Source organism: Trachypithecus francoisi, unplaced genomic scaffold (assembly GCF_009764315.1).
Source record: "Trachypithecus francoisi isolate TF-2019V2 unplaced genomic scaffold, Tfra_2.0 Lachesis_group8, whole genome shotgun sequence".
Taxonomy (NCBI): domain Eukaryota; kingdom Metazoa; phylum Chordata; class Mammalia; order Primates; family Cercopithecidae; genus Trachypithecus; species Trachypithecus francoisi.
Window position 1 is genome coordinate 67,771,272 of NW_022681473.1, and position 12,717 is coordinate 67,783,988.

Consider the following 12,717-nt stretch of genomic DNA (forward strand, 5'->3'; position numbering starts at 1 on the left):
ACTAGTGATCTAATGTTCTCATTTTACAAATGGGGAAAAAGACCTTGAGAAGTGATCTGCCTAAGATTACATTGAAAATTAGTGGTGAAGCCTAGATTGGAATCTACATTTAGTAGTTTCTCAGTCTGGAAAATGATGGAGCTGAGGATGATGATGTCATTATTGTTGATGTCATATTGTTAATGGGTTACCAGATCACAGGACTTCTCCAAACAAAAAGTTTCTAATGAACTGTTTTATTACGGTGAAGATACCTAACATCTATGAAGTGCTTTACAACAGTGGACCTCAGACTTTAATGTGTATGTGAATTACCTGGGAATCTTGTAAAAACATTCTGGTTTAGTGGATATGGAATGTGGCCTTAGAGTCTGCATTCCTTTTTTTCTTTTCTTTTTCTTTCTTTCTTTCTTTTCTTTTTCTTTTTTTTTTTTTTTGAGACAGGGTCTCACTCTATTGCCCAGGCTTAAGTTCAGTGGCATGATCATAGCTTACTGTAACCTCAAACTCCTGGGTTCAAGGGATCCTCCTGCCTCAGCCTCCCGAATAGCTGGCACTGCAGGTGTCTGCCACCATACCTGGCGATTTTTTAATTTTATTTTTTGTAGAGATGCGGGGAATCTTGCTATGTTGCCCAGGCTGGTCTCGAACTCCTGGCCTCAAGCGATCCTCCCAAAGTGTTAGGATTACAGGTGTAAGCCACCATGCCTAGCTGAGTCTGCATTTCTTAAAAGCTATCAGGTGATTCCAGTGCTGCTGGTCTGGAGACTACACTTGGAGAAACAAGGCTTTAACATACACAAAGCATTTTTATATCTTTTCTCAGTGTTGTCTCTGTTTGTATGTAAGGAAAGTAAGTTCAAAAGGATAAGCAGTTTGTTAAGGATCACAGGGCTGGTACTAGAACCTGGGTGTCTAACTTTGCAAATCAAGTTAGGTGTTGATTACCCTGCACAGTAACAGTAGGCTGAAAACCTGTATGTGAAGGAAAGCTTGAAAAGGATCATTCTGGGTAATGAGCTAAATTGAACTTTTTTATTTCAGAAACAATTTTCATCCCTATTTTCTCTTAGTACCTTTCCCAAGCTTAAATGAAATCACCTTTTAGACTCAAGTCTGTAGTTAGCAGCTAGAGTTTAGTAGGTACTTGAAGTCTGAGTACATTTGGAAGTTTAATCTTGGTATCTGCTCAAGTCTTCAAAGATATTAACTGGAAGAATTGTCATTTGGTAGCACATTTTGGAAGAAATGATTGATTTTTTAAAGTGAAACAGTAATTCGGGTGTGTGTGTGTGTGTGTGTGTGTGTGTACATAAGGAGAACAGTACAATTCCTCAAACAGTAATTTGGGGAACTTCACTGAGATAGAATACATAGTATAGTAAACATTTAAATGAAAGTCTTGTCCACTCCATTCTTATTTCAGGTTTAGATTTTAAGTTTTTTTTTCAGTTTTTAGAATCTACCTTTGTTCCTTTGCCAGCTATTTCCAATAGTGGGAAAAAACTCACCTGGAGAGTTTTAGGTAGTGCAGAACATTCAAAAGAAGTAAAGGCATGAAGAAACATTTTGGGACCCAGCAAAATGATAGATCCCAAAAGGGACAGTAAAAGCATTTTATGGTTGCATGAAAGTCCCAGATATTTTACTCTGGGGAAAGTAAATGGTATAATGGAACAGCTGGCCAATGGACTTGCAGTCAGAATCAAGATTCCTATCTGGACTTCGCTCCATTGAGCCTGTGACTTTGAGCAAATCACTTAACCCTATCAAATATCATTTTTCTCATTTTACAAAAACTGATAAAAAGAATGGTTATGAGATTTAAATGGCATGATGCATGTGAAAACACACTGTGAAGTACCTGGCAAATATTAGTTACTTAATGAAGATTAGTTGAATTGGAATCTAATCAAAATAAGTTTAAAAAAAAAAAAAAAAAGCAAAGCTAACCCATGCTTGTTGTGGCTTCCTTACCTGTGGTGATTAGTTTTATCTGTGAACTCGGCTAGGCTATAGTATTCACTTATTTAGTCAAACACTTACCTTGGTGTTGCTATGATGGTATTTAGTAAATGTGGTTAATATCTATAATCAATTGACTTTAGGTAAAGGAGATTACCTTCAATAACATGAATGGCCTCATCCGATCATTTAAAAGGCATTAAGCGCAAAAGCGAAGGTTTCCAGGAGAAGAAATTCTGCCTTATGTTTGCAGCTTCACCTCCTGCCTGAGTTTCTAGGGCATGGGAGGTGGGGACGGGGGCAGTTAAAGCTTTATTTTGGGAGGTCTACTTGATTCCTTACTTTGGTGGACTTTCCATTTCTCCTTTTCTCCCTTCCTTCTTTCTTCCTTCTTTGATTGTTTTTAAATTCAGGATTTTTAGATGTTTTCTGTGGGAGGTTCAATTGGATTATCTATATGTCACATATCCTTAACCTGATGCTCTTGCACATGCTGTTGGCTTGTCATTTGTCATTTGTAACTGCATTATCTGAGTCAGTGGGTATCTCTTTAAACCTTGACTGATTACTTCTTAGAGAATTAGGTGCTTTTTCTATTTCCCTTTGAGGACTTTCTGTTGACTAAAGGATAAAGATCAAATTCTAACATGGCATGAAGAGCACTTCTTTTTTTTTTTTTTTTTTAGATGGAATCTTGGGCTCTGTTGCCAGACTGGAGTGCAGTGGTGCGATCTTGGCTCAATGCAACCTCCGCCTCCTGGGTTCAAGCGATTCTTGTGCCTCAGCCTCCCAAGTAGCTGGGATTACAGGCATGCCACTACACCTGGCTAATTTTTGTATTTTCAGTAGAGATGGGGTTTCACCATGTTGGCCAGGCTGGTCTCGATCTCCTGACCTCATGATTTGTCCACCTCAGCCTCCCAAAGTGCTGGGATTACAGGCATGAGCCACCGCGCCTGGCCAACGTTTCATTTTTTTAACATGAAATTTTTACACATACAACAAAGTTGGATGAATTCTTCAGTGAATATCCATTCACCCACTAACTAGATTCTACTGTTAACATTTTATTACACTTGTTTTTATCACACACTGATTCGTTTTTCCATTCCTTTCTCCATCCATCAGTTCATTTTATTTTTTGATACATTTTGAAGTAAATTGCAGACATCTGTTTGCTTTCCTCTAAATACTAAAGCATATCATTAAAGTTTAATTCCTTGTTTTTTTTCTTTTGATGTAAAATTTACATTCAATGTAATGCACAATTTTTTTTTTTTTTTTTTTTGAGATGGAGTCTTGCTGGGTTGCCAAGGCTGGAGTGCAGTGGCATGATCTCAGCTTACTGCAACCTCCCTGTCCCAGGTTCAAACAATTCTGCCTCAGACTCCCAAGTAGCTGGGATTACAGGTGAAGACTACCACACCTGGCTAATTTTTTTATTATTAGTAGAGATGGGGGATTACAGGCATGTGCCACCACACCCAGTTAATTTTTCCATTTTTTTTGTAGAGATGGGGTTTCACCATGTTGCCCAGGATGGTCTAGAACTCCTGACCTCAGGTGATCCTCCCACCTCAGCCTCTTATAGTGCTGGGATTACAGGCTTAAGCCACTGCACCTGGCCTGTAATACACAAATCTTAAGTTATTTTTGCTAGATTTTCAGAAATGCATACACCTATGTAACAACCTCTATCAAGATGTGGAACTTTACCATCCACCAGGAAAGTTCCCTCATGCCCCTTCCCTGTTAATCCCTATCTCCATCTTAGCCCTTCTTTCCAGCGTAACCACTGTTGGCTGATTTTTTTTCCCTACCATAGATTAGGTTTGCCTGTTCGAGAACTGCATGGAAATGGACTCATCTAGTATTTACTATTTGGGGTAAGGCTTCTTTTGTTCAGCATGTTTTTGAGATTCATCCATGTTGCTATGTGGTAGGATTCCACTGTGTGAATATACCACAGTTTGTTAACCCGTTTTCCTGTTGATGGACACATGGCTGTTTTTAGGTGTGGGCAATTATAAGTAAAGCTGCTATAAACATTCTTGGGCAGATCTTTTTGTGAATATATATTTTCATTTCTCACAGGTAAATGCTTAGGATTGGAATAATTGGGTCATAGAGTATGTGTATGTTTAGTTTTGTTAGATACTGCCAGACCTTTTCCCAAAGTGGTTGTACCATTTTACACACAGAGTATCTGATCCACATCTTTGTCAACATTTAGTGTCAGTCTTTCAAATTTTAGTCATTCTGGTGGATGTATGGTTGTATCTCATTGTGCTATCCAGTTTATTTTTAACTCTTCAGTCTTTCTTCTTTCGTTTCCTTGCCCTACTTACATTTCACTCTTGCCAAAACAAGCTATTTACATATACATTAATACCCCGTGCACTTTTTATTGTTCATATTGTTCCCATGAGAGGTAATAACAAATTTGTTTTAAAATCATGAAGTTTGTGATGGTTATTCAGCAATAAATACCTGAAAACTGTGTCTGAAGTTGAGTTTTGAGAAATTTTGATTTTCTATTGTGAAAACTCAGAGTATGTCATATTATACCATGCCTTTTATTCTTAGAAGATGAGACTAAAGAATAAAGGTTAGTACTTTTATAAGCCCATCTGAAGATAACAAAAAATTTTATAAGCATCGTTTTATTTATACCTGCAATGTACTCAAGACTCAAAAGAATTATTTTACCCAATGAAAGCAAGTAAGTACCTCAGGGTTGAAATAATTCAGTTATGAAGCTGGAAAAAAATCTTTGACTCATCATAGGTATAGATTCTTGCTCTAACATATGTTCTTTAACTTTTCACAGCATGCTGCTTTTAACAGCAAGTAGGACTGGCTAGAGTCGGAACTCCAAAACTATGCATGTTAAAATCTTGATGCTGCTCTAAAAGCTGTGTTTTTATGATCTTCATTCACTTATTCATTTATACAAAATGATAAGGAGAGATTCTAGATAAGATACTTTTCCTGAAATGAAACATGGTTTCTAAGCTATTTCACCTTCTGAGTAGCAGTTTTTCCTTTTTTTCCCCCATTTCTTTTTTTAAGCAGATATGAGGGCAATCTGACTTTGTCTTCTGAAATTCCATTGATTGCTAGAGTTGATTCAATTAATCTTGCCAATCAGATGACTGTTCTGTGTTCAGAAAGTTCAACCTAAAGGTTGACAAATGAAGAGAATTATGACCTTAATAAAGGAGGACAGTCCTTTGGTTAAGAGCACCCTCTGTGTCCTTCCCTGATCCCATCTTTTTCCTTTTCCTCTGGAGATAACCAGTATACTTAATTTAGTGTTTATCATTTCCTAGCTTTTACCACTTTGCATTCCTAAAAATATACTATTTAAGTTTGCTTGTTTTATATTTTATATAAGTGGAATTGTACTATGTGTACATTCTTCCACAACTTGCTTTTTTTTTGTTTTTTAACACAAATTGTGCTTGTTAGTATCATTCATGCTCCTGAGAATTGACTGTGTTGATGGATGTAGATTTAGTTCATTTATTTTTGCTGTTGTTTAGAATTCCACTGTATGAATATATTCATTTATCCATTCTTTAATCATTGGACATTTTGTTGTTTCCAGGTTTTTGCTATTACAAATAAGGCTGTTGTGAACATTCTTGTGCATCTTCTGGTACACAGAAATGTAAGGGTTTCTGTATATACGTAGGAGTGTAATTGTTAGAATATAGGTCATGCTCATATTCAACTTTAACTTTTAGGTTGGTGCAAAAGTAATTGCAGTTTTTGCCATACTTTCAATGACAAAAGCCTCAATTACTTTTGCAGCGACCTAATAGAAGTTCTCGAATTTTTTGGTCTCATGACCCCTTTACACATTTAAAAAGTATTGAGGACCCCAAAGAGCTCTGTGAGTTAAATCTATTGGTATTTACTGTATTAGAAGTTAAAACTGAAAAAAATTAAATCTTTATTAATCCATTTAAGATTTGTATTTGTGAGAAATGAGATTTATCCATGTATTGTATCAGTAGTATCTCTCTTTTGATTGCTGAGAAGTATCCCATTGTATGAATGTAATAGTTTGTTTATCTATTTTCCTATTGACAGGATACCTGGGCTGTTTCCAGTTTTTGGCTATTATGCATAAAGTTGAACATTCTTAAACAAGTCTTTCTGTGAATGTATATTTTCATTTTTCGTGAATCAATACCTAGGACTGGAATTGCCAGGTTAAGGTTGGTTTATGTTTTAGTTTTCTAAGAGCCTGTAAGACTTTTTCTCCACAGTGATGTATCATTTTTCATTCTCATCATGGAAGTTTTAGGTACTCCACATCCCCAACAATGTTTGATGTTGTCATACTTCTTAATTTTATCCATTCTGGAATGTATGTAGTGGTATCTCATTGTAATTTTAATTAGCATTTACCTGATGTCTGATGATGTTGAGTATATTTTCTTGTGCTTCTTGGTCATATGTATATCTTCTTTTGTGAAGTATCTTTTCAAATCTTTTGCCCATTTAAAAAAATTAGATTGTCTTTTTATCATTGAGTAATAGGGGCTCCTTTCATATTCAAAATATAAGTTCATTTGCCAGATGGATGTTTTGTAACTATTTTCTCCCTGTCTCCCTACTTCATTTTTTTAAAGGAGTTTTTTTGATGAGAAGTTGTATATTTTGATGAAGTCTAAGTGATCAGCTTTTTCTCTTACGGTTATTGGTTTTCATAGCTTGTCTATTCCCATGTTTTCTTTTGGAAGCTTTATAGTTAATTGCTTTGTATTCAGGTCTATATCCATCTCAAATTTATTGTCACATATGGTGTAAAGTAAGGATTGAAGTTTATTTTTTCCTCATAGGCATATCCAGTTATTTTAGCACAATTTAACCATATAATCTTCAAGTAGAAGTTTCACTTCTTTCTTTCCAATCTTTATGCACTTTATTTCTTTTGCTTACACTATTGCACTGGCTAGGACCTCCAGGGCAATGTTGAGTAGAAATGACATCATGAGTGAACATCCTTGCCTTTTCCTGATTTAAAAAGCAAATAATTCAATATTTCATTATTAGATATAATGTTAGCTATAGGTCTTTTGTAGATATCCTTTATTTGATTGAGGAAGTTCTTGTTGAGTTTTATCATGAATAGGTGTTGGGTTTGTCAAATGCTATTCTTGTGATTTTATCCTTTCTGTTAATATGATTGATTGATTGATTTTTGAATGTTGGATAAACTTTGTTTCACTGGCCCGCTTAGACATTATATGTTATCCTTTTTATGAGTTGCTGAATTTAATTTGCTTGTATTTTTGGCAGGGTTGATTTTTGCCAGGATTTTTGCATCTTTGTTCATAAGAGATATTTTTCTGACATTCGTTTTTTATTAGGTTTCTTGCTTCAGGTTTTTAAGTTGTGTTTTTCAAGGAAATTTGTTCATTTCCTCTAAATGGTTGAATATATTATCATAATTTTATGTTGAATATTTATCATAATTTTATATATTTCTGACATTTCCTTATTGCTTTTTTAATGTCTGTAGAATCTGGGGTAACTCTGTTCTTTCATTCCTGAAATCAGTAATTTGTATATTCTCTCTTTTTTGATGATTAATCATCCTAATGGTTTATTTGATTTTGTTATGTCAGTGGAACAACTTTTGGCTTTGTTAATTTTCTCTACTTTATTCTTATTCTGTTCTTATTTTTTTCCTTCTACTTATTTTTATTTAACATATTCCTTTTTTGGCTTCATGAGATGAAAGCTTAAAACACTGATTTTAGATCTTTCTTTGTTAATAGAAACATTTAAAGTTGTAAATTTTTCTCTTGGCACACAAACTGTTTTTCCTCTGTGCTCACAACACAATCAACACAGAAGATTTCTGTGACCAGATGTGTGGGGATTTCTCCCCACCAACAGAGAAGCAATCAGTTTTGCAGTGGACACTAGCTGGGTATCTTTCAGTTCAATTCTGACACTATCTACTTGGTAGCACCAGATCCACAGGTTGAGGGCTCAGTCCCACAAGACTGTCCTCTACTTTCCAATGCCAGTCGGAAGCCCCATGTTGTTTTACTTGTGTTTCTGATTAACCTGCTATAAATAGGATTAGATTCAGATTCTTCTTGGCCTCTCTGTGCAGCATTCCTTCCTCCAGGGTATGGGATGGGGCCCCTTCTGAAATGGGGGTCTTGTGATCTACCATCAGATATAGTAGCAGATAATTTATTTATGTCCAGCTCTGAGACAGAAAGGTGAGGGAAGATTAGAGTATATTTTTTAGTTTCTGTGGACTGCCATGGGGAGAAACAACAAGGACTATGGGAGCTATAAGCCAGGAACTGTGGATGAAAACATATATATATGTATGTATGTATTTTATGTATGTATACTATCACAGTACTCCCTAAGCTTATTGTGCTGGTATTTGGAGGTGGGGGCTTTGAGACATAATTAGTTCATGAGGATCTACCCTTATGACTGGGATTAGAGCCCTTGTAAGAAGATGCCAGGGTGGGGTATGGTGGCTCACACCTGTAATACCAGCACTTTGGGAGGGGGAGGTAGGCGGATTGTTTGAGCCCAGGAGTGAGAAGCCAGCCTGGGCAACATGGTGAAACTCATCTCTACAAAAATAAAAGAAATTAGCCCTGCATGGTGGTGCACACCTGTAGTCCCAGCTACTTGGGAGGCTGAGGTGGGAGGATTACTTGAACCTTGAAGGTCAATGCTGCAGTGAGGTATGATTGCACCACTGCACTCCAGCCTGGATGACAGAGTAACACAATGTCTCAAAAAAAAAAAGAAGTAGAATTCCCGAGCAGATAACAATTTAAGTGTTATTAACAGGGCAACAAATTGTCAGGTTTATCTTTGGTTGATATGGTTTGGTTTGGATCTACCATTTTATTATTGTAATTATACTAGCTGTTTTTTGTTCTTCTTTTGCATTTTAACAAATTATGTAAATATTATTTTAGAATTAAAATATTTTACTTTGCCTTTTTAGTCATTCTTCTTTGCATTATTTATTTAGTGGTTACTCTAGGGATTACAATACATGTCTTTAACTTTTCACAGCCTACTTCATGGACCACTTTATGAAAAATGTAGAAGTTTGCAGAATAAGGCAACTATATAGGCTCATATCCTACCTACCTTGTTCTTTATGCTATAGTTGTTATATATATTACATCTATATATTATAAACCTCCAAATATCAGCATACTAAAAGTAAACAAGTTATAAATCAGTTAAAAGAAAAAGGAAACGTTATTGTCTTTTGTAGCTTACCATTTCTGATGCTCTTCACCCTTGTCTGAGGATCTGCATTTCCCTCTGGTATCATTTTCCTTTAGCAAGTTGAGCTTCTCATATCTATAAATTTCTATATTTCATTACATTTTGAAAAACTTTGATCATTATGTATTCAGATTTTTTTCTGCTTCATTCTCTTCTATCCTTTGGCTCCAATTACAGCTATGTTGCATTGTTTATAGGTTCATTATGATCTCTTTAGGATTCTTTTGTAAAAAATCTTTTTTTTTTTTGAGATGGAGTCTCGCTCTGTCATTCAGGCTGGAGTGCAGTGGTACGATCTCAGCTCACTGCAAGCTCTACCTCCTGGGTTCACGCCCTTCTCCTGCCTCAGCCTCCCGAGTAGCTGGGACTACAGGCACCAGCCACCATGCACGGCTAATTTTTTGTATTTTTAGTAGAGATGGGGTTTCACCGTGTTAGCCAGGATGGTCTCGAGCTCCTGACCTCAGGATCTGCCCGCGTCGGCCTCCCAAAGTGCTGGGATTACAGGCGTGAGCCACCACGCCCGGCCCAAAATCTTTTTTTCATTCTCTGTGCGTATACATATTGGGTAGCTTTGATTGACCTATCTTTGTGTTCACTTAGTTTTTTCTCTGTCATTTGTTTGTCTGTTAGGTCTATCTGGTGAATAATTTATTTCAGATATTTTATTTTCAGTTGTAGAGTGCCCACTTAGTTCTTCCTTATTATTTCTATCTTTCTCCAGAGATTTCCTATTTTCTTTTATTATTGTTAGCATATTTTATCTTAATTCCTTGAGGTTAGTTATAGCAGTTTCTTTAACATCCTTGTCTGCTTTCTCTAACATCTAGATGATCTTGGGATCAGTCTCAATTGATACTCTTTTGTCGTTAGAGTAAGAACCATTTTCCTGGTTCTTCATATGTTAGGTAATTTTAGGCTTTATATTGAACATAAAGAATGTTAAATTGACCATGCGCAGTGGCTCACGCCTGTAATCCCAGCACTTTGGGATGCCAAGATGGGCAGATCACGAGGTCAGGAGATCAAGACCATCCTGGCCAACACAGTGAAACCCCATCTCTACTAAAAATACAAAAAAATTAGCCAGGCATGGTGGCGGGCACCTGTAGTCCCAGCTACTCGGGACGCTGAGGCAGGAGAATAGCGTGACCCTGGAAGGCGGAGCTTGCAGTGAGCGGAGATCGTGCCACTGCACTCCAGCCTGGGCAACAGAGCAAGACTCAATCTCAAAAAAAAAAAAAAAAAAAGAATGTTAAATTGTGGAGATTCAGGTATCTTTGTTTCTTATGAGTGTTGTTTCTGTTATTTTAACTGGCATTTAGTTATCCTGACTGACTTGACTTGAACTGTACACTCTTGTTTCTTGGCCAGCATCTCATTTGTCTTTAGCTGGACTTCTTTCAATCTGTTATATGCGCATGTGGTTCATGGTTCAATCAGAGACATGGGCAGACAGAATTTAGAGATCCCTTCTTTGTTTTCCCTTTCAAGATTCTTCAGTTCTCTTCAATGCCATATTTTTTTTCTGGCTTCAGTGTGCTGGTTCCCCAGGCCAGCAAACCTGTGGTGTTACTTTTTCCTGTTTCTTATGTACTGTGTCAGCTGCACTTATCCCAAGGCTACAAGCTGTGAAAATGGGAATTCACTTTGTACAGTCGTACACACTTCTTGAAATGTGTACTCTGCATTAGAATTTGTCAGCTTCTTACACTCCGGTGCTTCCAGATAATCTTTTTCTGTATTATCCTAGATTTTACCATATTTTTCTGAGGGAGAATTAGCTAGTAGGGCCTTATTCTGTCATTGCTGGAAGCAGAGGGGTATATGGACCTTTTTACTGTGTTCCGTTTCTCCCCCCATTATGTCCATGTTTTCTTTAGATTCTTGAACTTACTTGTAATAGGTGATCTAAAATCTTTGTCAGTTTCATCACTGTCATTTTGGCATTGCTTCTTTTGAATGATTTTCTTGCTTTTTTTTTTGAAGACTGAGTCTCACTCTGTCGCCCAGGCTGGAGTGCAGTAGCAAAATCTCAGCTCACTGGAACCTCTGCCCTCTGGGTTCAAGTAATTCTCCTGCCTCATTCAGCCTCCCTAATAGCTGGAATTACAGGTGTGCACTACCACAGTTGGCTGATTTTCATATTTTTAGTAGAGACGGGGTTTTGCCACGTTGGCCAGGCTGGTCTCGAATTCCTGACCTCAAGTGATCCGCCTGCCTTGGCCTCCCAAAGTGCTAGGATTACAGGTGTGAGCCACTGTGCCCAGCTGATTTTCTTGCTTTTTAACTTGTTTAGCAATTTCTGTTTGGATGCCAGACATGGTAATGGGATATCGTTGAGTGAATAGATTTTGTTGTCTTCTCTTAAAGTGTGTTGGATTTTGTTCTGGCCAGCAGTTTGATTCTGATCAGCTGATCCCTTTCAAGGTTTGTTTTAAAGCATATTTTGGGAGTGGTTCTAGAGTTGTTGTCTTTATTCTTTTGGTAGTTTTGCTTCATTACCAAAATGGTCTAGGATCTCTACTGGATGGTCTAAGTGTTCAGCATGATCACTGTGCTCTCTAGTCACAATGTGAAGGTCTCAAACCCTATGTGTTATGGTAGTTGTTTGGTTTACAGCTCTATAGTAGTTATTTCTCCCCCTATTAGTTCTTCTCTCAGCCTGAGACTGTGAGCATGTGCAGTCTTTTATTTGGTGGCAGACTTGAAGATTCCTCACAAAGTTTGGGAGCTCTTTCTCCACAAGACTGCTGTGCTATGCTTGGATTTTTTTTTCTTACACCAAAGTCTAGAAATACTTCCTCCAGAAAGCTGAGTTTACCTCATTTATTTCTCTTTTTCTCAGGGATCACATTGCATAGAATTTGGCCTCTTTTATACTTGTTAACTGCAAGGGAAAATCCAGTCCCAGTTACTCTGTTATGGCTAGCAGTAAAAGTCCCCCAAATCATTGTAGTGTTCTTATGGTCATTAGTTTTAACATCTATTGGATCAAGCCCATTGTGATGTTGAAGTCTATCGGAGGAACCCGTCCCCAATATTTCAACATATGTTCTTTCTATTTTCCCTAAGTGTCAGCCTGTCTGAGAAATACAGAGAAAGAGTACAAAGAGAGGAATTTTACAGCTGGGCTGCTGGGGGTGACATCACATATTGGTAGGTCTGTGATGCCCACTTGAGCTGCAAAACCAGCAAGTTTTTATTAGGAATTTCAGTCGGCCGGGCGCAGTGGCTCAAGCCTGTAATCCCAGCACTTTGGGAGGCCGAGACGGGCGGATCACGAGGTCAGGAGATCGAGACCATCCTGGCTAACACGGTGAAACCCCGTTTCTACTAAAAACTACAAAAAACTAGCCGGGTGACGTGGCGGCGCCTGTAGTCCCAGCTACCTGGGAGGCTGAGGCAGGAGAATGGCGTGAACCCGGGAGATGGAGCTTGCAGTGAGCTGAG

The 12,717-nt window shown here is 37.5% G+C and overlaps 1 protein-coding gene across 3 annotated transcripts in view; it reads left to right on the forward strand.

Moving 5' to 3' along the window:
• The window catches only part of ACER3 (alkaline ceramidase 3), a 151,527-nt gene that overhangs the window by 12,279 nt on the left and 126,531 nt on the right, over positions 1-12,717 (forward strand). Inside the window, exon 1 of one of the 3 annotated variants that reach the window (XM_033207796.1) lies at positions 6,064-6,191. The exons of the other annotated variants lie outside the window; for them this stretch is intronic. The gene's annotated coding sequence lies outside the window, so the exon portion shown is untranslated. Of the gene's footprint in view, positions 1-6,063; positions 6,192-12,717 lie in introns of those variants that run through there. 3 annotated transcript variants of the gene reach the window in all.